We start from the raw sequence: 27772 nt of genomic DNA, 5'->3' as shown, positions 1-27772 counted from the left end.
TAGGTGGTGTAAGAGCCAACCACAGCAGGGTTGCAGGGGGGAAGTGACGGAGTTGCCCTGTCAACAGCCCGAGTCTCCCTTCCCCTTTGCTTTCTCAGCTTGTCTCAGAAGCTGCCCCACAACAACCAGGACTTTGCTACAGTTTGGCTCCAAGGTACTTACCTGCAGGCCTCTGAGTAAGCTCTTGAGAAACCCAGGCAGGGCGTCCTTAGAGCATGAAGAAGCATACGATCAAAGATCTCTTTCCTCCAGCTCCTGGCTGCATCCTGACTCCCAGGAATCTGGAAATAGAAAGAAAGAAACAGGAGACAGATAGACATTACCCCAGGTTCAACCTGTCTGGTCTTTATTGTCACAGCCCTAATTTTTCATCTGATGTTTCCGAGACTCATCTTTTGTGTCTGTTCAACAGCATTGCCTCCTCTCCAGTCTCTGCTTCTAGTGAATCAAAATTTAACTCCATCTACATAGTTAAAATAGTCTGTGTGAATCACTGCTTTCCTCACGTCCTTCCTCAAGAACAATCGTTTACTGAATTCAATTTGGAACGCTTAGTGGAGATTTCTGCAACTCCTCATCACCTTTATAGTTGCTCCTCTCAACCATGCAAACCTGAATAAAACCCACGTCAGTGGTTGGATCTAGCCTGGAGCCTATGTGGAAACACAAGAATGGACAGGATTGTATCTGAAAAGTGTAGTGAAATTATGTTGCATGCTATTGCATACCTGTTCTTTCTATGGACATGGATGTCTTGAGTATTCACATGGAGGGGGTCCATGCACGAGTGCACAAATGTAAAGAAATGTGCCTGAAGGTGGTGTGAGCATTTTCTAGAACTCTGTTCTCGAAGCTTCACTCCATAAACCTCTTTTACTGGCAGGACTCTGAAAGCCAAGGGCTGTGTAATAATTTACATTGCATCGTCCCTCCTCTCTTGCTCCCCTTCTTGCCTAGGATGAAAAACTAAAGACTGACGGTGACATCCCTTTGGAGGAGCCAGGAATGTCATTCATCCTGTCTCTCTGTCTACCCCTCTAGAGCTTTTCTTCTCATTCCACTCCTTCTGTTTTGCTTTAGGAGCTCGAGAGGCCAGTCTTTCTGTCTGTCTCCTCTTCTTCCCCAAACCTTGTCCGCTGACTCCTTCTGAAATGTTCTCCTCACTGGGGCAGCCACCTTGGGTCAAGTTGAAGGAGAAGGACTTTTCAGTTGATCCAATCATGAGACTCCCTCCCTCCCTGGCCCTCTGCTCTAATAAAAGTCCTCCACAGGGATCCAAATAGCTCCAGAGGTTTCCTCCTTTTTCCACTCAAAGCTGTTTTAGTGTAACTTTTAAAGATTCCAGGGAAGATAAATCCACACTTCTGTTGTTCCTCAAGAAGAGTATTTCTAACTCTCAAAGCTTTACCTTTTATCCTTTCCACTGTGGTTTTGGCCATGTTCTCTTTAGATTGTTTTATTTTCACTAGATAGAAAGTTCCAGGCGAAGGATGAGGGGTAAGGATGCCAGCAGAGACAGGGAGACCTGGATACGGTGGTACACTCTATTTTCAGTTTGTGCCTCGCACCTTGTTAGTGATATATTTAGGCTCACTGAGAACTGGAGAATTCTTTTGTCTGTCCTTTGACTCTTAGTCTCTCCTCTCCAGTTGAATTATCTCTCTAGTATTCATCAACCCCCAAGCAACCACTACCACTCCCAAGCAGAGTGAAATAGACTCCATTGCTTCAATAAGCTATCATAGATAGGAAACCCTTCCTGTGGTTAGATCAACTCTCTCTGAAGCAGCATCAGCTCTAATTCTGTGTAGATGGACCACCTTCGGCATCCGCCTTCTATGTAAAGAAAAAGTACCTCTTTTGATGGATTCTTATTCCATTTTTGCGCTTCTTCAAAACTCAATTCCACAAAACATGTCTTTATGACTTACGGGTAAAGAAAAATTTCTTAAAACAAGATGTAAATAGAGTAAACCATAATAGAAGAGATGGGTAAATTTGACTACATTAAAAATGTGTTTTCTTTAAAGGCCTTCATCAAAAAAATGATAAGCCATGAACTAGGAGATATTTGTTATTCAATAACTTACAAAGAATTTGTGGACAGAATATATAAAGAATTGATTTAAAAATCATTTTTTATTGTGGGCAAGACATGAATAGGTCATTCACTTAAGTGGAAATCCAAATAGTCAATTAACATCTGAAAAGATGTTCAAACTCTATAGTAATCAATAAAATGCAAATTAAAATTATCCATAGATTGGCCAAATTTAAAAAGGATGACAATACCAAATGTTGGTGAGGATAAGGAGCAAAATTCTTATATACTGCTGGATAGAGTATAATCGGCACAACCACTTTGGAAACAATTTAGTTTTATCTTCTAAAGTTGAAGATACACATCAGCCAGCAACTCTATTCATTGTGTGTGTGTGTGATCAAAAACATAGATCAAAAAAAATTTACCATCTTAACCTTAGGTGTGCAGTACAGTAGTGTTAACTATATGCACAAAGCACATCTCTAGAACTTTTTCATCTTGCAAAACTGAAACTACATACTGAACAATTCTTTCCCACTTCTCCCAGTCCCTGGCAACCACTATTCTACTTTCTGTTGCTAAGAGTTTGACTATTTTAGATATCTCATAAAAGTGGAATCAGACAGTATTTTTCTCTTTGTTATTGAATTATTTCACTGAACATGATATCTACAAAGTTCATCCATTCTGTAGCATAAGAAAATGTTTCCTTCTTTTTTTTTCCAGAGAAGGAAGGATTTATTACCTGCAGCAAGTAAGAACACTTGCTTTCCCAAAGCAGAGTCTCTCCTTTTTATAAAGACTGAGTCATGTTCCATTGTATTTACATTCTACATTTTCTTTATCCATTCATCTGTTGACAAACAACTGCATTGTCTCTATTTCTTGGTTGTTATGAATAATGCTGCAAGAAACATGGATGTGCAAATATCTCTGTGAGAACTTGTTTTCAATTCTTTTGGATGAATACCCAGAAGTGGGATTGCTAGATCATGATGGTTCTATTTTTAATTTTTGAAGGAACCTCCATATGATTTTATATTTACATTTAGTGGCTGCACATTCCCACCAACAGGGCACAAGTGCTCCAGTTCTCCACATCCTCACCAGCACTTATTTTCTGTTGTTTGCTGTGGTTCGACAGTGGCTTTCCTAATAGGTGTCAGGTGATTATAGTTTTGATTTGCATTTCCCTAATGACTGTAATGCTTAAAATATTTCCATATCCTTGTTGGCTATATGTAAATCTTCTTTGAAGAAATATCTATTAAAGCCCTCTGACCATTTTCTAATTAGATTTTTTTATTGTTGAGTTGTTAGCTTCATATATATGTTATATATTAATCTGTTATCAGATATATCTTTTGCAAATGTTTTCTCCCATTCTATAGGTTGCCTTTTCAATCTGTTTATTGTTTCCTTTGCTGCACAGAAGTTTTTAAGTTTGATGTGGTTCCATTTGTCTCTGTTTGCTTTTGTTGCCTGTGCTTTTGGTGCCATATCCAGAAAACCATTGCCAGATCCGGTATCATAAAGCTTTCCTCTATATTTTCTTCCAGTTTCAGATCTCATATGCAGGTATCTAATTAAGTTCTAGTTAATTTTGGTATCTGGTGTAAAGTAAGGGTCCAATTTTATTCTTTTGCACATGGATATCCAGCTATCATAATACTATCTGTTGACATTATTCTTTCCACATTGTGTGGCCTCGGCACCTTTTTCAAAGATTATTTGGCTATATATATATTTGAGGGTTTTTTAGCAGGTTCTCTATTCTGCTCATCAGTTATATGTCTGTCTTTATGCCAAAACCATACTGTTTGGATTACTGTAGTTTCTTCCTCTTTTTTAACAAATGAACTTTTATTTAATTATTGTCCATGCTGGATCTTCATTGCGCTGCTTTTCTCGCTGTGGTGTGCAGGCTTAGTTGTCCCACCAGCATATGGGATCTTAGTTCCCTGACTAGGGATTGAACCCACATCTCCTGCACTGGAAGATGAATTCTTAACCACTGGACCACCAAGGAAGTCCCTGCAACTTTTTAATATGTTTTGAAATCAGAAAGTGCAAGGCTTCCATTTTTGTTTTTCTTTTTCAAAATTGTTTTGGTTATTCAGGGGTTTTTTGAGATTGCATATGAATTTTAAGTTTCTTTTCCTATTTTTGCAAAAAAGGCCATTGGGATTTTGATAGCGATTGCATTGAATCTGTAGATCACTTTGGGTAGCATGGACTTTTCAACAATATTAAGTCTTTTAATCTATGAACATGGGACATCTTCTGATTTGTCTTCTTTAATTTCTTTCAGCATTGTTTTAGAGTGTACAAGTCTTTAGTTTCTTGATTAGGTTTCTTGTTTTGCATTTTATTGATAAGACAGTCACTCAGGTGTAACCACAAGAAGAGATAGAGGATATGCTCAGGAAAAATAAAGTTTATTATATTCACCCATGCTAGAAACAGGAGGCACCCCACGTGGGACCACATGGGGAAACACCAGGGTGATCAGGAGGCAGAAGACAGGAGTGAGAGGAAAGTTTAAGCTGTAGAATTTCTTGGGATTTCCATGGAAAAGGCAAGGCCGGGAAAGGTAAGCAACTTAGGGTTGGTTAGTTCGAGTAATTTTGGTGGACTTTGGGCTATAGAGATGGTCTCTGGTTGCCTGGTATCTAGTCCTGGAATGATAAGGCAAAGGAATATCTGCACTAGCTAGATGGAGGAGGCAGGACTGCCAAGTGGTTAGTTTGCATACCAAAGGCATGCTTCCAGCTGGGTTTTTTTTACTTTCTCTAAAAATTGGCTAGCCCAGGAAGGGCAGTCTCAACCCAGCCAGAAAGGTCTTTTAAGATGTCAAAACATCATAATATACAGGGAAAAATTAATATATAAAAAGATACATTTATCTATATACATTAAATATATACACATAATACATTTATTCCTAAGTGATTTATTATTTTTGATGTTATAAATGGGATTAGGCTTCCCAGGTGGCTCAGTGGTAAAGAATCTGCCTGCAACGCAGGACACCTGGGCTTGATCCCTGGGTCAGGAAGACCTCTTGGAGAAGGAAATGGCAACCCATTCCAGTCTTCTTGCCTGGGAAGTCCCATGGACAGAGGAGCCTGGAGGGCTACTTCCATGAGGTCACAAAAGAGTCGGATACAACTTAGCAGCTAAACAACAACAACAAATGGGATTATTTTCTTTGGATTGTTTATTGTTAGAGTATCAAAATGCAACTGATTTTTGTGTCTTGATTTTGTATCCTGCAACTTTGCTGAATCTGTTTATTATGTACATGGGCATCTGTTTTATTTATTTAAGAGTTTATATATATATTTTTTAAAAATAATTTTATTTATTTATTTTTGGCCATGCTGGGTCTCTGTTGCTGTGTGAGCTTTTGTCTAGTTGTGGAGAGCAGGGGCTAATTTCTAGTTACACTACACAGGCTTCTGATTGTGGTGGCTTCTCTTGTTGTGGAGCACTGGCTCTAGGGTGCTCGAGCTTCAGTAGCTGTGGCACATAGGCTCAGCCTGTGGTACACAGGCTTTGTTGTTCTGCAGCCTATGGGATCTTCCTGGATCAGGGATCAAACCCATGTCTCCTGCATTGGCAGGCTGACTCTTTACCACTGAGCTCCCAGGGAAGTATGATGTGTCTGAAAATTTTAAAAATGTTCACTCATTCAACAACTATTTATCAAATACCTACTATGTGCCAGTCCCTATTCCTAGGGTTGAGACGTAGGAGTGAAAAAAACAGAAAGAAAAAAAAAAACGGATTTCAGAATTAGAAGGTGAAAACAGCAAACATTTAAAATAAATCTTTCAGCCAGGAAAACTGTAAGTAAATCTGTGCCAACTTCTGTCGAGTATGACTCACAATAGTCCAGGAAAGAGCACCTAAATCTGCTATCTCAGAATGAGGCAGTGTTTATGACCTCACGATTTGTTCTGGGCGAGAGGTACAGTGGTGTGGATGATCTAAGGAAAGGATTGTATACTCACCTAGATCAACATTACAGGGAGAAGGTAGAGGTAGAGGTAGAGTTCATCCTAAATAGAAATTCATCTAAAACATCAGCTAATCCAAATAATAGAAAAAGAGCAAATATCATTTGCATTTGTCTTTGGGGTGTGTTACCCTGCAGTTCTAGCATATCTACTCAATGCACTTTCTCTTGCACATTTGAAGAAGTAGTATTAACTTCACACAAGCTGCCTGGTACTATCCAAGAGAAAACTGCTGCTGGTTCAGTCACTCACTCAACAAATGTTTATTGGTCTCTACTAGATGCCAGTTATTGCTCTGGGCATAACAGATACAAGACAAGTAAATTTGATTCCTGTCCTGAATCAGTTTAGTTTATAGAGAGGTAGTAGAGGAAAACTGATTTCTCAAAACACTTTAAAACAACATTATAAACGTTAAGATGAAAATAGGAACAAGGCCTTCCCTAGTGTTTCAACGGCTAAGACTCCAGGCTCCCAGTACAAAGGGCCCGGATTCTATCCCTGGTCAGGGAACTAGATCCCACATGCTGCAATGAAAGAACCCACATGCCTAATATCTAATCTCTGGTGGAGCCAAATACATATAAATAAATAAATAACTTTTTAAAGAGGCAAAACCCTTTTTTAAAAAAAGAAAGTATAAACAAAATGCCAGGAGCATATAGGAGGGACCACCCAACTCTTTAGAGGGGAACACAGCCCTCTCAGAAGTGGTGATACTTAAGCTGCATTGAAGAACAAGTAGAAATTTTCCAGAAGGAGAAGGGCATTTCAGACGGAAGAACCAACATATGAAGACATATGTGGCTTCACAGAGCACAGGACAACAGGCAAGTCAACGTGGCGGCAGCCTCGGGTAAGTGATGTGGAGTTTGAATGATGGGCAGTTAGTGCCACACCCAAGCGCTTGGCCTCTGTCCTATAGGCAATGCAGAGTCAAAGTTTGAGCAGAGGAGTGACCCAACTGGATTCATATTCCAGAAAGATAATTCTGGTGGTGGCAGTGGTGGGGCAGGTGTAGAAGTTTGGGCTACAGAATGGAAGATGCCTGGTAGAAAGAAGTATCTAGTGATTGTTGGAATAGTTCAGGGTGATGATCATGGTCTAAGCCAAAACAGAGAAGAGAAGAGATAGCAGAGAAATGTATTCACAAGATATTTCTGAAATACAATTCAACTGGTCACAAGCCTGGAAGATCAACTTGATATGGGAGATAGGGACTTAAAGATAATTGCAAAGTTTTTGGCTTGAGAGACTGAGTAGACAGTGACTCCATAAACTGAGATAGGAAAAACCAGAGAAGGAAGCTTTGGAAAGATGATGGGTTGAAGAGTGAAAGGGGATTGGCATTTTAGGAGAAAGAGATTCAAGGATAGATTTATTTGGGGTGAGGAAAATGAAAACATGGATCAAGGACAGGTGAAAGAGGAAGGAGATGGGGTGAGAACAGAAGTGGAGAAGTTCATCTGAAAGCAGTAAGGCCATATCTGATCAAACCCAGGTCTCCTGCATTGCAGGCAGACGCTTTAACCTCTGAGCCACCAGGGAAGCCCCTGATTAACATAAGAAACTTGGAAAGGCTATTGGTTATAATAAAATTTAGAGACCAAGGGGATGGAAGTTGTGAGTGTTAGCATTAGCTGGTTTTAATGGAGGGGGCAGTAGGAGGAAAGATCATCTATCAAAGGTGAACAAGCGATGTGAGCTGTGAGAATACACTATTATATGCACTCTCCCAACTATATGTATTAATGAAGTCATAATACTAAGCCCACAGTTGCAATCTACAGCTTAAGAGCTTGCTATTTTCATAGATGTTCTTCTTACTAGTCCTTTGTTCTCTTAGAGCTTCTTTCTTCCCTGTAGACACGCTACTCAAAGTTGGTTGACATCAGAACAACTTCAGTTAGCAAATCAATGTAATTTCTTCACTTTTTTTAAGGTTAAATATAAAATTGGAACCACTGAGAACTGACTTCTGCACAAACTTCTTTTTTTAACTTAAGCTTCCTGATATGGCTCTTCCACTTTGGGCAATTTGATAAATGTTTAGCAAGCTGCTTAAACATTTGAATTCTATGGGAATTCCCAAAGTGTAAATTCCAGAGGAAATACCTAGTCCTCTTCACTGCCCATTGAGAACTTGTGTCCCAGGTACTGTACTAGATGCTAGAGATTAAGAACCAGAGAGACACAGCCTTTGCCCCTGGGCAGCTGACAACTAGGGGAAGCAGCTGTGCTCTGGAATGTAGAAGGCAAGGTGTTTGTTTATTTCACTGTTACCACTGTTTATTTGACAATAATTGATTTAGTCTATAAGTTTAAGACAAACATACTGATACATTTGCTTTTCTTCAGAAATCATACTTATAAAAATTACATAAAGTCTGTCCCAAACCTCCTAAGAAATGTTTATTAATTAAAAATAAGTCTGATTAAGATGCTTTGCCAGGATACAAGAGTGAACTAAGGTGGTGTACAATGTTTTTTTAAAAAAAAAACAATTAAAAAAAAAACTCGAAACGGCAATCTCACCTTGTTTGAGCAATGTATTTTGAAAGGGTTAAACTTGAGGCATTCAGTTCAGTTCAGTTCAGTTCAGTCACTCAGTCGTGTCTGACTCTTTGCGATCCCATGAATTGCAGCATGCCAGGCCTCCCTGTCCATAACCAACTCCCAGAGTTCACCCAAACTCATGTCCATCGAGTCGGTGATGCCATCCAGCATCTCTTCCTCTGTCGGCCCCTTCTCCTCCTGCCCAAAGATTGACAACCATAAGGGATACTATTTAAAAAATAAACACAGCTCTAGAGGTTACTTTTAAAAAGACAGCACTTTGGGTATCTGAAGACAAGGAGGGCGCGAGGCGCAGGTCCGCAGGTCTGCAGGTCCCGTGGGTGGCACCAGGCCATTGTTTCTCAGAAAAAGAGGAGAGTAGATGCCCTTTATCATCTGTTTCTTTTGCTTCCAGTGAGCAGTAAATGCCTCACATAATTAAGAAAAAAATTAAATCTGGGAACTTCCCTGGTGGTCCAGGTAAGATGTTGTGCTTCCATTGCCGGGCGGCGGGTTTAATTTCTGGTTGTGGAACTGAGATCTCACATGCCACGCAGTGTGACCAAAAAAATAGAAAAAAAATTGTTTTAATTGTTAAAAGAATTGAATCTGAAGGAAGGCAGCCCTTTTTAAGGAAGATAGCGTGTGGCTTATGTGTCTCCATAACATCTCCAGGCAATTCTGTAGCAACTATGGTTACCCTTTTCGTGCTTCAGTTCTCTCTCTGCCAGTTACACTGATTTTTTTTCCCAAATGCAGTGACTCTTTTTGTTTAAAAATCTGTACATTCTTGTTTTGCAGATTCAGATATTTTTTCAAGTTTCTGACAGCATAATTGTTTGGGACATTTCAGCCTGCAGAGCATCTTTATTTTTCTATCCTGCTTTACTTAGTGCTTTGTTAGCATTTTAATAATCCACTAGTGACCTACATCTCCGATAGAGGATATCCTTAGCAGTTTGAATTCTATTAAGTAATATTTTAAAAGATCAGGAAGTTTGAGGTCCTCATCAGCTGATACCTGTGCTTCTATTTTTCCTGTTTTATCAAATGGTTCTGAAACTTTAAGAAAAAAACTTGCATACATCTGTTGAATCCTGAGTTCCTAAAGCAGATGATGAAGAACCAATTCTATTGCAATCATAGCCAGCGCTTTTGTGGGATCTTGATCCTATCAGATTTAGTAGATGTACCCTCCACTTGGTTATGATATCCTAAAAGGAATATTCATTCATGCTCAAAGAAATCATCTACAGCCTTTACTCCAGAAACAACTACTCCATCTGCTGATTTAACCATGTTTTTAAAGAAATCTTCAAGTTTCTCTTTTTTATTTTTTTCCTTCCACACACAAATCTTTATTAAATTCCAAGAAGATGTAGAAATTTAAATCTTTCCTTAAAATAGGATGTGCTGCCCCATGACACAGGAACACTTCGTGCATTGCCACGGTCTTTTTGAATATTGCCAAATACTCAGCTTCCAACTCCTGTTTCATCTTTATGAATTCTTCCTTTGTCATAGACCCTTTTCCAAGTTTCTGTACTTCTTCGCTTGAAGCATCACAATCAGGTCTCAGCAGTGCTGGATGGATAATGTAACCTGCATAGTCTTCATTTTCAACAAAGGAATCATTAAGCCAGGTAAATTTCTCATGCTGTCCAACAACAGAAAACTCATTTTATTTAAAATTTGGCAATGAACTCTGTGTGAACAATGAATTTTACTTTATCTCTCTCACTAAGAGAATCAGATATGTCCACCCATAAAGCAGCATCACTTTGAAAATTTTCACTTTGAAAATCTCCATTTATTGCTTTAGGTCCAAGATCCTTCCTGAGAGGAAGTTGGGGCTGTTGTCCAGATCTTCCATCATGGCTGCTCTGAGGCAGGAGGGGCAATATGTTTTATACACAATGAGATGTAGGGAAACTGTGCTCTGTTCACTGCAGTATGGGGGCTCCTTTTTTGTGTGTTGCCTTTTTTGCAGCACATGGAATTTCTCTAATTGTGGCACACATGGGCTTAGTTGCCCCATGGCATGTAGGATCTTAGTTACCCAACCCACGATTTGAATCTTCATCCCCTGCATTGGAAGGTAGGTTCTTAACCACTGGACCCCAGGGAAGTCCCTGGTGCTCTGTTTTATACTATACTTTTAATGAGGCATTACTTCTGTGTATAGATAAATTTTCATAAATTTTGACATGAGTATACAGGAGAAAAGGAAAGATATAGGCATCTGAATGCAGAGTTCCAAAGAATAGCAAGAAGAGAAGAAAGCCTTCCTCAGCGATCAATGCAAAGAAATAGAGGAAAACAACAGAATGGGAAAGACTAGAGATCTCCGCAAGAAAATTAGAGATACCAAGGGAATATTTCATGCGAAGATGGGCTCGATAAAGGACAGAAATGGTATGGACCTAAGAGAAGCAGAAGATATTAAGAAGAGGTGGCAAGAATACACAGAAGAACTGTACAAAAAAGAGCTTCACGACCCAGATAATCACGATGGTGTGATCACTTACCTAGAGCCAGACATCCTGGAATGTGAAGTCAAGTGGGCCTTAGAAAGCATCACTACGAACAAAGCTAGTGGAGGTGATGGAATTCCAGTTGAGCTATTTCAAATCCTGAAAGATGATGCGGTGAAAGTGCTGCACTCAGTTTGCCAGCAAATTTGGAAAACTCAGCAGTGGCCACAGGACTGGAAAAGGTCAGTTTTCATTCCAATCCCAAAGAAAGGCAATGCCAAAGAATGCTCAAACTACCACACAATTGCACTCATCTCACACACTAGTAAAGTAATGCTCAAAATTCTTCAAGCCAGGCTTCAGCAATACATGAACCATGAACTTCCAGATGTTCAAGCTGGTTTTGAAAAAGGCAGAGGAACCAGAGATTGAATTGCCAACATCCACTGGATCATCAAAAAAGCAAGAGTTCCAGAAAAACATCTATTTCTGCTTTATTGACTATGCCAAAGCCTTTGACTGTGTGGATCACAATAAACTGTGGAAAATTCTTCAAAAGATGGGAATACCAGACCACCTGACCTGCCTCTTGAGAAACCTATATGCAGGTCAGGAAGCAACAGTTAGAACTGGACATGGAACAACAGACTGGTTCCAAATAGGAAAAGGAGTATGTCAGGGCTGTATATTGTCACCCTGCTTAGTTAACTTCTATGCAGAGTACATCATGAGAAACGCTGGGCTGAGAGAAGCACAAGCTGGAATCTAGATTGCTGGGAGAAGTATCAATAACCTCAGATATGCAGATGACACCACCCTTATGGCAGAAAGTGAAGAGGAACTAAAGAGCCTCTTGATGAAAGCGAAAGAGGAGAGTGAAAATGTTGGCTTAAAACTCAACATTCAGAAAACTAAGATCATGGCATCCAGTCCCATCACTTCATGGGAAATAGATGGGGAAACAGTGTCAGACTTTACTTTTTGGGGCTCCAAAATCACTGCAGATGGTGATTGCAGCCATGAAATTAAAAGACGCTTACTCTTTGGAAGAAAAATTATGACCAACCTAGATAGCATATTGAAAAGCAGAGACATTACTTGGCCAACAAAGGTCCGTCTAGTCAAGGCTATGGTTTTTCCAGTGGTCATGTATGGATGTGAAAGTTGGACTATGAAGAAAGCTGAGTGCCGAAGAATTGATGCCTTTGAAGTGTGGTGTTGGAGAAGACTCTTGAGAGTCCCTTGGCCTGCAAGGAGATCCAACCAGTCCATTCTAAAGGAGATTAGCCCTGGGTGTTCTTTGGAAGGAATGATGCTGAAGCTGAAACTCCAGTACTTTGGCCACCTCATGCGAAGAGTTGACTCATTGGAAAAGACTCTGATGCTGGGAGGGATTGGGGGCAGGAGGAGAAGGGGATGACAGAGGATGAGATGGCTGGATGGCATCACTGACTTGATGGACATGAGTTTGAGTGAACTTCAGGAGCTGGTGATGGACAGGGAGGCCTGGCGTGCTGCGATTCATGGTGTTGCAAAGAGTAGGACACGACTGAGCGACGGAACTGAACTGATACATTTGTAATTTCATGCCATGCAGCCATGAAATTAAAAGATGCATGTTCTTTGGAAGGAAAACTGACAAACCTGGACAGCGTTTTAAAAAGCAGAGACGTCACTTTACCAACGAAAGTCTATATTGGTTTTTTCAATAGTTATGTACGGATGTGAAAGTTGGACCTTAAAATAGACCGACTACCAAAGAATAGAAGCCTTCAAGTTGTGGTGTTGGAGAAGACTTTGAAACTCCCTTGGATTGCAAGGAGATCAAACCAGTCAGTCCTAAAGGAAATCAACCCTGAATATTCATTGGAAGAACTGATGCTGAAGCTGAAGCTCCAATACTTTGGCCTCCTGATGCAAAGAGCCAACTCACTGGAAAAGATTGGTGCTGAGAAAGACTGAGGGCAGGAGGAGAAGGGGGCAACAAAGGATGAGATGGTTAGCATCACCAGCTCAACAGACATGAATTTGAGCAAACTCCAGGAGATAATGGAGGGCAGAGGAGCCTGACGTGCTGCAGTCTATGAGGTCACAAAGAGTCAGACACAACTTAGTGACTGAATAACATAACATAAAATACATTTGTAGAATCAGCATCACAATCAAGATAAACATATTTGTCCCCCTCAGAAGATTCTTCTTGCCCCTTTGCCTTCTACCCTCCAGCCTCAGCCCTTCTAGCCAACCATTGACCTAACTTCTGTCACTGTAGAATAGCTTCCTTTTTCTAGAGTTCTACATAAATAGAATCATAAATATGTTCTCATTATTACCTGGCAACAGTCATTTTTTGACTGACTAATTAAAGGAAATGTGGATGATTTCTTTTTAAAAAATTAAAAATTTTTATTTAGTTATCTACTTTTGGCTGTGGTAGGTCTTAGTTGCTGTGTGGACCTTTCTCTAATTGTGGCAAGCAGAGCCTACTCTCTAATTGAGGTATGCAGGCTTCTCACTGAGATGGATTCTCTTGTTTTGGCGCATGGTCTCTAGAGCATAGGCTCAATAGTTGTGGGGCACAGGCTTGTTTACTCCGCGGCCTGTGGGATCTTCCTAGATCAGGGAGAGAACCTGTGTCTCTACATTTTTTGCCACTGAGCCATCAGGGAAGACCTGGATAATTTCCTAAAGAGGATGCATATCTACTTTAAATTATAAGAGGAAATATTTAAAAATTAAATTAATACTCACGATCATGTGAATTTATTGATCAAGTTCTTCTGGAATTTGTGTGGGAAACTTAAATGCACGTAGATTTGGCCATTTACAAATAGGAATACTCCTTTGAGTGTGATACAGTAGAAAATGAATTGATTTGGGAGCCAGAATTATATCTACATTTAGGCTCCATCATCCCTAGAAAAGTGAGTCTGAATAAACCATTTAACCTCTCTGAGTTTCAGTTATTTAACCCATAAAATGGGAATAATAAGGACCTCTTTATTGGGTGACTAGGAAGATTCAATTAGACTTGGATATGGAAGTTGTCTCACATTCAAATATTAGCTTCTCTTCCCTTAACAGTGATTCTTATTTCTATGAGAATATTACTTCAGAAGCATAAAGAAAGTCATCTAAAAATTACTCAACATAAAAATAGCCACTTAACAGCTTTATGAGAACATATCTGGTGTGTAGAGCTATGTTAATCTATGTAATCCTTTTTTACAGTAGCTGGTTAACCTTCCTAATTCTGCTTTGTCCTAAATGACATGAAAAAGAGTTTGGTATTAGTATTCCCTGCCTTCTCATTGGTTAGGGATGGGAGGAGAGAGCCAAGAGGCAGACCAGGGAGACCATCAGAAATTGATCAAAAAAAAAGACCATGGGTAAACTCCAAAATGGATAACCCCCACAGAAAAAAAACTGAGACCATGACAGTGGCTAAAATGAACCAAGTGCTGCTACATGTGAGGCTTTGTGCTAAGGCTTTACCTTAATTTAATGCGCATAACAAATATTTGAGTTAAGAACTATTATTGGGCCCATTCTACAGATGAATAAATCAAGGCTTAGAGAAGTTTAGTAACTAATTCATTCAAACAGATGAAAGTGACAAAGGATTCAAACCTAAGTCTCTGCCTTCAAAGCTCAGATTACTTCTTCTAGAGAAACATAGATGAATCCCAGGCTTGAAACATGTCCCTAATTTGCAAACACCCAATTCTTTTGTGGTAGGCCTCAGAGAAGTTTTACTCTCTTAGAAAGAGAGGAAAGGAAACTACTATAAAACTGTATCCTGGATTTTAGGAAAGCGACCATCCACAGTGACTTGAGTGGAATTCAGTCACTTCTTGATCATCTTTCTGTACCATTTTTTTCCATGTGTCACCCATTTTAGGCCTTCCTCAGTCCCCTCCCCAACATCACCCCCTAATACATGCCCTTGAGTTCCCTCACGGTTGGAAAAGTCCTCCTGTTGTTGAACCTCAACCATCCCATTGAAGTGGAGTCCCTCCAGTCCTGGCTAACACCCATTTCCCTCCAGGGCTATTTGTCGAGGAGGGGGTGAGTATGGACTTAATGACATGCTTTCCTTAACAATCCTCCAAACCTATCATCTAGGATAGGGTTTATAAGCATTCATCAACAGCATCGCAGCAAAGTAGGTTAGTAGGATGAGCCCACTACCTATTTAGGAATCTGGAAGGCTAAGAAATTTGTACTAAGACTCAGGGATTTTAACCTCAGTTTGTCCTGTACCACATGGATTTCAGTAGGTTGTAAGCTGCTCTGGTCGTCCATCTTTTCCCTGCCTTCCTTCCGCCCCCACCGCCATCATCCCTGTTGGCAGAGTGAAGGCTGCGTTTTGCCTTACTTCCCATGAAACTAATTAAAGTCTACAAAGTACTTTGAGAACATTCAGTGTGGAGTTCTTGCCAAGACAGAATTATAGGTGGGAAAGGCAAGGAATAGGAACAGACTAAACTGGAAGAGTTGAGTTGTTCTAAGAAAGGCTCTGAAAAGCCTCTTTCCACGATGAATCCTAAGGCTAGTTCTTCCTTGCTCGGCCATCTCAGGGAAGATTCGCTTCTTTTCCCCTTTCACAGGCTCAGACACAAAGCGAACTGGGACCTGAGTTCTGCTGTTGAGTCTGCCCTTTCCCCTCAAAATGAAGGGAATGAAGTTTACCTATGAAGGTAAACTCAATAAAAGTTTACCTTTTACACAAAAGCAACTTGAGAACAATTACAAAGCAACACATGAATAAAATTGCAAAATAAAATTGCACAATGGATGTTGTGGGTTCTGCTTTGCTTGGTAGGTTTAGGAATATGCCCATTTGAAAGCGGAGAACTTTTGGCTTTAATACTTGTCACTCATGTTACAAACACCTCAGTCCTTGGGGTCTTTTAAATATGTCCTGCTTTTAAGCAGGTCTGCAGTACTTTGGGTATCTTTCTCATTCTTTTCTCACTGTCTTATGAAACATTTTCTGGCTCCATTTCCCTCACTCCCATGTCCTAAATAGCAGAGGCTTTCTACTGTCTAAATCAACCTCTTCCCTTGTGGGACAAGTCATGGAAGCAGCCAATAAGCTGCCAGCTGAAGGGAAACGGCACTGTTAAATATTCTTTTGTAAGAGTCTCGAAGTACAAATGCTGATGTTGTGGAGTAAGGAGGATGAAGGTTGGGAAAGGTTATCTACCCCTCAAACAATCTCAGAGGTTAAGCTCCACCCCCATCGAACCAAGGCCTTTCACCTTTTTAGAAAGGGCTCTTTGTTGTCTCTGAACTGAGGAAACTCTTGAGACTCCCTTGGGCTGAAAGGAGACCAGTCAATCCTAAAGGAAATCAACACTGAATATTCATTACAGGAACTGATGCTGAGGCTAAAGCTCCAATCCTTTGACCACCGATGCAAAGAGCTGACTCATGGGAAAAGACCCTGTGCTGGGAAAGATTGAAGGCAGAAGGAGAAGGGAATGACAGAGAACTAGATGGTTGGATAGCATCACTGACTCAATGGACATGCGCTTGAGCAAGCTCTGGGAGATGGTGAAGGACAGGGAAGCCTGGTGTGCTGCAGTCCATGGGGTCGCAGAGTCGGACACAACTGAGAGACTAAACAACGACAATTCTATCGTCTCAACTGTCCACGTTTCTGGTAACCAACGAGATACCGACAGTCGAAAGAGATTTCTGATACAGATGGAAAGGTGTTCCTTGAGGGGTCTGATCCAGCATGAAGAGTTTCTCTAGGAGGAGTGGCTATCAGGAGGGGTTTGTTTTGTTCTACTCTCACCAAATGATCGGAGAAGGCGATGGCACCCCACTCCAGTACTCTTGCCTGGAAAATCCCACGGACGGAGGAGCCTGGAAGGCTGCAGTCCATGGGGTCGCTGAGGGTCGGACACGACTGAGCGACTTCACTTTCACTTTTCACTTTCATGCATTGGAGAAGGAAATGGCAACCCACTCCAGTGTTTTTGCCTGGAGAATCCCAGGGATGGGGGAGCCTGGTGGGCTGCCGTCTATGGGGTCGCACAGAGTCGGACACGACTGAAGCGACTTAGCAGCAGCAGCAGCAGCACCAAATGATAGAGCAAGGAGATGGCCAAGCCCAAGGATGCAGGGTAACAGGAAAAAGCTGGGCCGAGACAAAACACCTGCCGCAAATGGTTCCAAAATGTTAACAGAGATAATGGCAAAATGAACAGACAGTAAGTGGGAAATGATCAACTCTTGCCAAAATTATATTCTCATTGGAAGAAGAAATGAGAAGAAAGGGAACTCTAGTTTGGGGAAGAGAAGGACGTTATGGAGGTGACACCTAGCTCCAGGATCACCCTGCGACTGTGGTTTCACGCCAGGAGGCTGTCTTTTCAGACTTGCAAAGTACATGGCTACAGTCCTAGAAGAGAAGGTTCTCTTCAGTGTGGGTTCAGCCAAGTCAAGCAGGCCCAATTTTCTCTGCCAGCCCCACTCTGCTCTGTGGGTTTTTTCTCTTCTTCTTTACCACATGCTCCGTGCACCTATGTTCCTGATCTCCTTTTTTCTTCAAACTACATAGAAGGCTTTTTGGACTCCATTGGATACATTTAAGGAATATGGATGAATTATATCTTAATACCGAGCAAGCTTCTCTGACATAAATCAAAATAATACATTTCATGAACTTGAAATGGCAGAAGGGCCAATCATAATTTTTTGATACCTGGCCTAAAATCTCCTGTGGTTTTAGGCCAGGTATCAATTATTCAATAATATCAAAGAATGCAAAATAATATTAAAGAATACCTGGCCCTGCCCAGAGGATCTTACAGTTTAGTGGAGAAACGAAACACAAAGACACGAGAGCTATCAAACAGCTCACACAAATCTAGGAAAATTACACAGCACATTTTGGAAAAGGGAGAAATAGAGATTTCCTTCTATTCTTCTTAACAACCATTTCTGAGCATTCACTGTCAGCCAGCCACAGTGCTGGCAGGTACTTTAATAATACTCACAAACCTTTGTCGTGGGAATTGTTACCATCATTTCAGAGATGAGACTAGGTAACTTGCCCTACAAAGCAGGAGAGTGGGTTGAAACACTGACCTATGTGACTCAAAACTCGTGCCTTTAATTATCACCTCATACTGCCTCCTTCTGCAGAAGAACTTTCTACCTAGAAAGAAGCTGAAACTCCTTCTTTGCTTAAGAGGGGGATGTACACTCAGAGGCTGTGAAACTAGTGGAATGACTTCATGAACTTTTATCCTTGCCCGATTGGCTCGCCCAGCTCAAATCCATGGGCCAAAGGGAAAAAAGCAAATGCAAAACACTGCAAGCTCAAGAGATGCTAAGAGTGCACATCTAGGAACCTTGGGCTGAAAGGTGATTTGAGGGATCATTCTGCTTTACCGTAGAAGGCTCTTTCTGCTCAGTCGCTCAGTCGTGTGCGACTCTTTGCAGCCCCAGGGACTGTAGCCCCCCAGGTTCCTCTGTCCATGGAATTTTCTAGGCATGAATGCTGGAGTGGATTGCCACGCCTCCTCCAGGGGATCTTCCTGACCTGGGGATCGAACCCACGTCCCTTGCATCTCCTGCATTGGCAGATGGATTCTCTACCATTAGCACCACCTGGGAAGGCTCTTTAGACTCAGTGGAATTCACTTTGGGAAAGTAGAAGACCAATATCTTAGTATAGAGCAAACTCCCTTGCAGAAGATTACATAAAGCACTTCATGAGCCTCTAGATTGGTTATTCCTCAATACAGCTTTTGTTGTTTCACTAGACTCAGTGAAATTAGTAAAAAGGAATATTTGGGGGATCGCTCCTTTGACTTTCCAACATAGCAGTTTTCCCTATGTCTAGCCTCAATCCTTGCTGCTGTGAAATAAGCCTGAGAGTTTTACTGCAGCTAGGAAACATGCCACATACAAAGCTATATAAAGTTATATACAATATAAAGCTGTATACAATGGTCATTGTCCTCCAATAACTTATGCCATTGTATATAAGTAATTACAATACAAGCAGTATTCAACATGAGAGGAGTATGAAAACAGACTCTAGTTCTTAGGACCAAGATCCCCATCAGTCAACGATATTTACACAAATGCTAATGGATCCACAGTCTGTGTAAGGAAGTTGAGTAAGAATCTTCAGGTCTATGCTCGATGTGGGCTACCAGCCCACCCTCTCCCAGTGCCCATGGGCCATTTACTGGGCACTGATGCTTGAAAGCTCTGGGAATGCAGAGATGACTGTGAGGTGATCCTGAGAGCTCTCACACACCTGGGGATCCATGTCCATCCAACACATCCAACTTTAGCATGGAGTTTAATTAGGGAGTGTTGCAGGGAGCACAGGGCTTAATGCTCAGGGTGCCGAGTCAACAGTTTCTCACCCCACTTCCTCAGAGAGTAGGGGAGTTGTAGGAAACCACATGAGTTTCACTAATCCCCCATCAATAGCACCCACTGCATTACTGGCCTCATTATTTCTTAATGGGACTTGGTTGATTACAGAGTGCATAATTACAGTGACAGACTCCTCTTGGTTGATGGGGGATGTGGGGACTGGGGCGAGAAAATAAGAGTGAGAAGGTATGCAGGGACTATGGATGCAGGCAACCCTGCCCTACCCCCACAGTCCAGGGCAGGAGCTAAGGTGAGGAAATCTCTGATCAGAAATATTGACCCTCCCACCACTGCCTTCCCCTCAATTAATAAAACCTCCAGAAATAAGCAGGGAAGTCAACTTCCTGTGATAGCTGTTTTCCTGATATAACTTCCTTCTTTAGGCTTTTAAAATTTCTGGTAGAGTGGTGGTGGTGGTTTAGTTGCTAAGTCGTGTCTGACTCTTGCGACCCTATGGACTGTAGCCCGCTAGGCTCCTCTGTCCATGGGATTTTTCCAGGCAAGAATACTGGAGTGGGTTGCTGTTTTCTTCTCCAGGGGATCTTCCAGACCCAGGAATCAAACCCAAGTCTCCTGCATTGCGGGCGGATTCTTTACTGACTGAGCTATGAGAGAAGGTAATTAGAGAGACGCAGCAATATCATGTCACTATCGAACCACAAATATAATTCTTGGCACACAGTAAGTACCTAATAGATATTTGTTGAATACATGAAAGATTACTGAGAGAGACAAAAAAGGGAAAGGCAGACAGAGAGCTAGCTGATGATACATCTATGCTGGGCTACTTGAATCAAAGCACTGCTCCCCATCCACTGAAATCAGTTGGCAACACCAAAAGGCACTTTTAGCATTATACACGTGCATCTCGTGATCAAAAGAGAAGGACGAAGAAGGGAGAGGGCTTTTTCTATGTGAGTAGATAGGTGCAGCTGTCCCAGAAAGCCTGAGGTGAAAAAACAAGAGAATAGGCAAGGCAAGGTCAGAAACACTGAGGGAAAAGGTGTGGAGCAGAATGGGCATTTCAGGCCTTAAAGGTTTGGGGCTGATCCAGAGTCACATTTTCAAGTAATATGATTTGGTTCTTTTGTGGCCTTGAACTGACCTCACATTGTCACCCCTGCCGTATCACCATAGCTATCCCAAGTACTCAGTAAATATTCTTGGTTTAATTTCAGGCAACTCTTGATCAGTTGTCTTAATAAAAATGAAGTGGACAATGAACATTTTTTATTATTAAAATTATATTAAATTATGATTTAAAATGTTTTTTCTCTGTGCTGTGCAGCTTGCAGGATATTAGTTGTGGGTTGAACCCGGGCCCATGGCAGTGAAAACACTGAGTCCTAACCACTGGGCTGCCAGGAAACTCCGCCCAAATTTTTAAATTTGGTTTGCCCAAGGAGTTACATCTTAGCAATTATGATTTATATAAGCAATCCCATTTGAAAGAGTTTGCAATGCTGATTTGGGAGTGACTGGGATAGGGCAGCCAAGATGTGTGTGGACAGGAAAGGAAAAGTCATGTTAGGTTTTTTAATTTCTCTAAAGATAGTTGGCATGCCAACGTTTAATAGTTGACTCTTTGTACTCACATTCTTTTTTTTAAAATTAATTTCTTTTTAATTGGACGATAATTGTTTTATAATATTCTGTTGGTTTCTGCCATATATCAACATGAATCAGCCATAAATATACATATGTCCCGTTCCTCTTGAACCTCCCTCCCATCTCCCATCCCAAGTACCCACATTCTGGACTACATGATTTATGGAAATTTCTTTAATGTTCCTAGCTTTTATTTGTCATAGTCATCATCAGATGTAGATATATCTCAGGGTTGTTTCTCTCTTCTTTTATATAAACTGGTTTATGCCTTATTCTGGTAGAGTATTAAACTGTCTATAAAGGTCCCTAAATTAATCACCCAGTAGTTTAAACATAGTAAACATGTGAATTGTCTCAGTTAATTGGCCCAAGAAATTGTGTTCATCCACACCACCATATTTCTTTTTTCTCCTCACACTTTTCCTGTCACTCTAAGCTAATATCAGAAGCAAGAAACATTTGTTCTTGAAAAATGCTGAATTCATATCCAGAATTAGAGCAAGATCTTAAAGAGGAATTTAAGAGGGACTTCCCTGGCAGTCCAGTGGCTAAGACTCCGTTCTCCTAACGCCAGGGCCTGGGTTCCATCCCTGGTCAGGGAACTAGATCCCACATGCCGAGTTTACATGCCACAACTAAAGATCTCACATGCTGCAACTGAAAAAGCCTGCAGACCACAACTAAGATCCAGCAGAGCCAAATAAATACATATTTTTTTAAAAAATAGGAATTTAAGAAATATCTCACTGACTTGGAGGATTAACAGATGACTTATGGATCAATGACTTCTGAGGTGACCACCTTGTGTTCAGGGAGCAGAAGGAAAATCCAGAGACAGGAGACCCTCTTCCTACAGGTGGAGTCCAGTCCCATCAGGAAGACGGGATGGCACTCATGACACAGAGGCCAAGGCAAAGAAAGACAAACACAGACCAGGAGGCACTTTACTGAGCTGCAGAGATAAGTGCTGAAAAGATGGAAAGAGATGAAAGAGAAAAATCAAGATCAGGACTAAAGATTAACATGAAGGGATAGCTTTTTTGGCAAGAGGCTTGAAATGACCTCTAAAAATGGTTCGCCATTCACTTGACTCAGGAAACCCCACAAAATCATGCAAATCACGAGGTTCATATCTTTGTGTTCACTCTGAGAATACTCATGGAACTGCCCAGGCCATTAAGGGTATGTGTTTCTGAAAAGCCACCAAGTACCTGAAGGATGTCCCTTTACAGAGCTGTGAGTGCCACTCTGTCATTACGAAAGTGGAGTTGGGAGGTGGGTCCAGGTCAAACAGTGGGGCCAGATGCAGGGTCAGTGGCCCAAAAAGAGTGTTGAATTTTTACTGCACGTGCTCAGAATGCAGAGAGTAATGCCAAACTTAAGGGCTTAGACGTAGATTCTCCGGTTATTGAGCACATTCAGATAAACAAACTCCCAAGATATGGCACTCATGGTCAGATCAACCCATTCATGAGCTCTTCCTGCCACACTGAGATGGTTCTTACTGAAAAATAACACACTGTTCCTAAATCAGAAGACGGGGTTGCACAGAAGAAAAAGATACCCCAGAAGAAACCAAAGAAACAAAAACTTCTGGGAATAAATGCCATAAGAAAATAAAGTTAAAAAAAGAGAGAGAAACGTGAACGGATATACACAAGATGCCATGCATATGTCTCCATGTATGTTTTGCAAAAGGCATCTGAAAAGGGTGGTGAAAAGCAGTGGACCTAGATCTGTGCAGAGAGGCAAGGAAAGGACCTCTAGTCTGGGGAAGAAGGTAAGAGGGTAAAAGACAGGGAGGTGTGATGAAAATTAAGTCACCAGCCTTCTGTTCTCCCAGCTGATTCAGACCCACACCCACTGGTGGGCAGGCCAGTAGCTTCTTGCCAGGCTATTTGGCCCATGAAATACATCTTCAGGGTCCAGAGAATGAAACAGAGTGATCTTGCTTACATACAGCTTTGAGCCTCTGCTGAGGAACACTCCGAGTTAAGTCCACCCTAACATGAAAAGATGGGCACTGGGAGAGCACCGTCTTCTACACCATAATGGGCTTCAAATCTCTGAAGAGTTATTGTTTGTGGGACCACAGGCAGCCATTCTTCATTCTTTCTGGGGAAATAAAAACCACAAGGAAGTAGAATGAAACTATAGAAGCAAGGATTGAGTTAGACAGAGGAAACACTTCCTGAGTGATGCAACCCCCGTCTTGGTAGTGTTTAGGGCAGGCTTTCTGATACTCACCCATCAGGATGACTTAGATGCCAGTTAGTTGAACTTGTTGGAAAATGGTGCTAAATGCAATGTTTCATTGCAGAGCTCAAATGTTTCCTCATCTGTAAGATGGGCAAAATAATATTATTTCACAGAGATGGCATGGGAAAAAATGCATAGTCCCACAAGAGGTTCCTAGTAGGTAGTGTGTGTGTGTGTGTGTGCGCGCATGAGACAGAGAGATAAAAATCATTTCCTCAGTAAATACTGACACTTTTCTTTGCCCCCCCCCTCAGTTTTCTTAAATATAAAATGAGTATGGACTGCATCCTTTAGAGGCTTAGTGTGACTATCAAAGGGGTCCAATAGATGGGAAATATTTAGATACTGTAAACACACAAAGATATATGTTATCATTAGAAGCTCTGTGAAAGTATTTTATCATTATTGTTCTATCAATATATCGCAGTGGTAAAGAATTCTCCTGCCGATGCAGGAGATGCACAAGAAGCAGGTTCAATCCCTGGCTCAGGAAGCTCTGCGGGAGTAGGAAATGGCAACCCACTCCAGTATTTTTTCCTGGAAAATTCCATGGGCAGAAGAGTCTGGTGGACTATAGTCCAGGGGGTCGCAAAGAGTCAGACGTGGCTGAGCACATGTGCACTCTCTGTTATCACAGGTCAGTGTTTTTGTTTCACAAATATAGGCTATAACTCTTGCCCCTGGCTCAGAACAACACCCTTACACGGCTAAAATAAAAAAGCCAAAATAATCCTAAAAACTCAAACTTCCCTGACTTCAGATCAGTTCTAGCACAGGAAAAGAAAGAGAATAAGAAAGCTCGTAAGTCAGTCAGGACTGAGTTCAAATCCCAATACCACTATTATTTAATATCTTTGAACCTTGGTTTTCTTGTTCACAAAATGGAGGTAAGTATGATCTCCCATTTGGACCGTTTTAAGGTTTTAATGAAATAAAATATATGCAAGGCCTGGCCTATCAAGGATGGTCTTTGAGTGTTAGTTCCCCTCACACAAGACACATTGCATCTTATTACTGGTCAGGGTTCTGCGTGGAGACAGGAGCATGAACACATTGAAGTCTACCAATTTAAGATTTGGAGCCATGTGTGAAGGGCAGGGAGAATCACAGAGAACCTCTAAACCAGGACGGCAGTGCCTTGACAGAAGGACAATCGTTTCCCTAATTCGTTCTTTCTTTTCTGTAACCTTCTCCAATAGAAATTCCTCATTTTTCCCTATAGGCTAATGTGCCACTTTAAATAGTTTTCAGCCTCAAAGTAGCCTCAGGGTCCTGCTTTGTCCAGGAGAAGAGGGCAAGGAGACTGATGATTAAGAGAAGATGCTTCCACCCAGGGCTTGCCCAGCTCATTTCGAAAATTGGTCCAATATACATCCATGATAGTTTCCAAAGCACTTCTGCTCCTGACAAAAGGGAGCATGTTTCCACATCCCTCACCTTGCTAGGGGAGAAGGAAGGAGCCTGAAGGAGAAGCTGAGGTCTGCAGGTGCATTCGTGTGCCTTTGCAGGTACACACATCAGACAACGTGTCTGAGTGGATACGTGTTAGCGGAGGGGAAGGTGGCATAATCTGAAGGTGGGGAGGCTTGCTGTTCGGGTGAATGTATGACTAGTGAGCGCATACCCTGGGTTACTGCTGAAGCATAGTGGTGTCCTCAGGTGCCAATGTCTATCCAGCATGGCATAGGTGCTACAGACAGGTGTGTGTATTATGTATGTTGGTGTTTGTGGCTGAGAAATATGATCACAGAAAGTCACATGCAGATAGAGCTCAATTATCAAATTAAAGTGGAAAAACGAAGCCATATATATATGGCTGAACTGAATTTGTCAGACAATTTGGGCAAAAAGCTCACTTTTCTATTCTCAATCTGTTTCTCAGTGCAGTCTTCAGACTAAACCATTAAAATATAAACATTATGAGGGCAGGAATTTTGACCATCTTATCATTTTATAAACATTTTGTAAAATGTGTTTGACCATTTTATCTGATGTATCCTCAGCACCTACAACAAAGAGTGCTTGGCACAAGGTAGATGTGAGATACATATCGAAAGCCTGTGTGCTTGCTAAGTCACTTCAGTCGTGTCTGACTCTGTGACCCCCGGACGGTAGCCTGCCAGGCTCCTCTGTCCATGGAATTTTCCAGGCAAGAGTATTGGAGTGGGTTGCCATTTCCTTCTCCAGGGGATCTTCCCGACCCAGGGATTGAACCCAAGTCTCCCTCACTGCAGGCAGACGCTTTACCATCTGAGCCACCAAGGAAGCACTTATAAATGAATAAGTGATTTATTTGAGCTCCCAGGCCCATTCTGGCTTGGGCAGTTAATAGAGGAGCTGGGATGATGACAAAGAAAGACTAGGGACCTGCTGGACGCTGATACTTGAGGAAGAGGAAGCATATGAAGAACGAAGCTGGAAGAATTCATCCAAGCAGTCTCCTCAGGTGGATGGGGGCGTAAACCAGAGAGCTGTTAACATTCTATGGGAGACGTTATTCCTGAGTATTTGTTCTCTAACATTTTATGAGGATCTACTGTGTGGAGGATTCAGTATGTGGTGGGGTGATTATAATGATGAGCAAGCTGTGGTCTTGAGGTATGCATTTTGGTGAAGACAATAAAATGGGCATGGGCCTTGCTGCTGCTGCTGCTAAGTGGCTTCAGTCGTGTCCGACTCTGTGCGACCCCATAGATGGCAGCCCACCAGGCTCCTCTGTCCCCAGGATTCTCCAGGCAAGAACACTGGAGTGGGTTGCCATTTCCTTTTTCAGGCATGGGCCTTAGTGATGTTAAATCGCTTCAGTCATGTCTGACTCTATGCAACCCTATGGACTGTAGCCCCTTGGGTTCCTCTGTCCATGGAATTCTCCAGGCAAGAACACTGGAGTGGGTTGACATGCCCTCCTCCAGCGGATCTTCCCCACCCAGGGATGGAATCCATGTCTCCTACATCGCCTGCAGTACAGGTGGATTCTTTACTGCTGAGGCACCAGGGAAGCCTATAGGCCTAAGTAAAGGTTTGTATAAAGTGCTCTGGGAGCAGAAGGGATGGTGGAGGAGCTAGGTTTTGAAGCCTGATTTCTTTCTCACTTGCCCAGTGCAGAAGGGGACAGGGTTTTCCAAGGAGAATAGGGCAAAGCCCCTGATGTTCGTGGGAACAGGAAGAGGTGGGGCTTATTGTGCACAGGGGCAATGACACAGAGCATGCACGAGGAATCCAGGCTTGTAGGTACAAAGATTTCTTAAAGATGTTGTCCTAAAGCAGACAATCCATAAAGCAAAAACCTAATGACACAGGTACGATACCCTGACTGCACATGTAGCATGGATTTCATGTTCTGTGCTTAGTTGCTCAGTGGTGTCCAACTCTTTTCAATCCCGTGGACTGTAAGCCCACCAGGCTCCTCTGTCCATGGGTATGCTCCAGGCAAGAATACTAGAGTGGGTTACCATGCCCTCCTCCAGGGGGTCTTCCTGACCCAGGGATCAAACCCAGGTCTCCCACATTGCAGGTGGATTCTTTACCATCTGAGCCACCAGGGAAGCCCAAGAATGCTGCAGTGGGTAGCCTATTCCTTCTCCAGGGGAACTTCCCGACCCAGGAATCAAACTGGGGTCTCCCGCACTGCAGGTGAATTCTTTACCAACTGAGCTACCCGGAAACCCATTGATTTCATACTTGTGGTAAACAGCAAGAAAAGGGCAATGTGTGGATAAGGATTAAGAAGTTACATGGAGATTTTTATGAGACAATATCATACGACAGCATTGTAAAATGCAAATGAAAGAAAAGGGAAAACAGCTACTGAGAAGACTTTCTTCATAAATTCACTTAAGGAAACACAGCCCACATATAGAAAATGGCTCAAAAACACTTACAAAGCAATGTATAAATACTGCAAATAAATACAACACAGATCGAGTCCCCTGGTGCTATGTAAACAGAATAAACAAGAAGCCAATATTGGATGAGGAGAACTAGGGAGTGCTTCCTGCAGGATGGAGATCTAATTATTGGCAGGCCTGGGATAAGGGTATGTTAAATAGAGTTACTTGCAAATGAATCAAGCCACATTCGGAAAACAGGCAGGGTGAGAAAATCATCAGAGCCCCCCGGCTCACTCCCATCGCGGCTGTTTTCCTGCCTGCCACATTGAGCAAATTACTCATTTGCTACTTTGAACAGTCTGTTTTCGTTTCCTATGCTGGCAGACACCCCTGTCAGACGCCCCACTCGGTTTCTCACAGACAATTATGACTTTCAGATTTCCTGTGGCTCCAGGAGTAAGGGGGTCAGGTAGCCCTAGACCGCAAAGAGGCAATTATCTCGGTAATTTAGGTGTCAAACTACTTTACTTGAGTATCAAGCTCATCTCTCCAGTTTTCTGCTCCCCA

The 27772-nt window shown here is 41.9% G+C and overlaps 1 pseudogene; it reads right to left on the bottom strand.

Moving 5' to 3' along the window:
- Positions 1-231: 231 nt before the first annotated feature.
- Positions 232-10498, bottom strand: LOC102277037 (sorting nexin-6-like; annotated as a pseudogene).
- Positions 10499-27772: the final 17274 nt, after the last annotated feature.

This window comes from Bos mutus, chromosome 5, assembly GCF_027580195.1.
Source record: "Bos mutus isolate GX-2022 chromosome 5, NWIPB_WYAK_1.1, whole genome shotgun sequence".
NCBI classification, from domain to species: domain Eukaryota; kingdom Metazoa; phylum Chordata; class Mammalia; order Artiodactyla; family Bovidae; genus Bos; species Bos mutus.
This window is presented reverse-complemented; position numbering and strand designations above follow the sequence as displayed.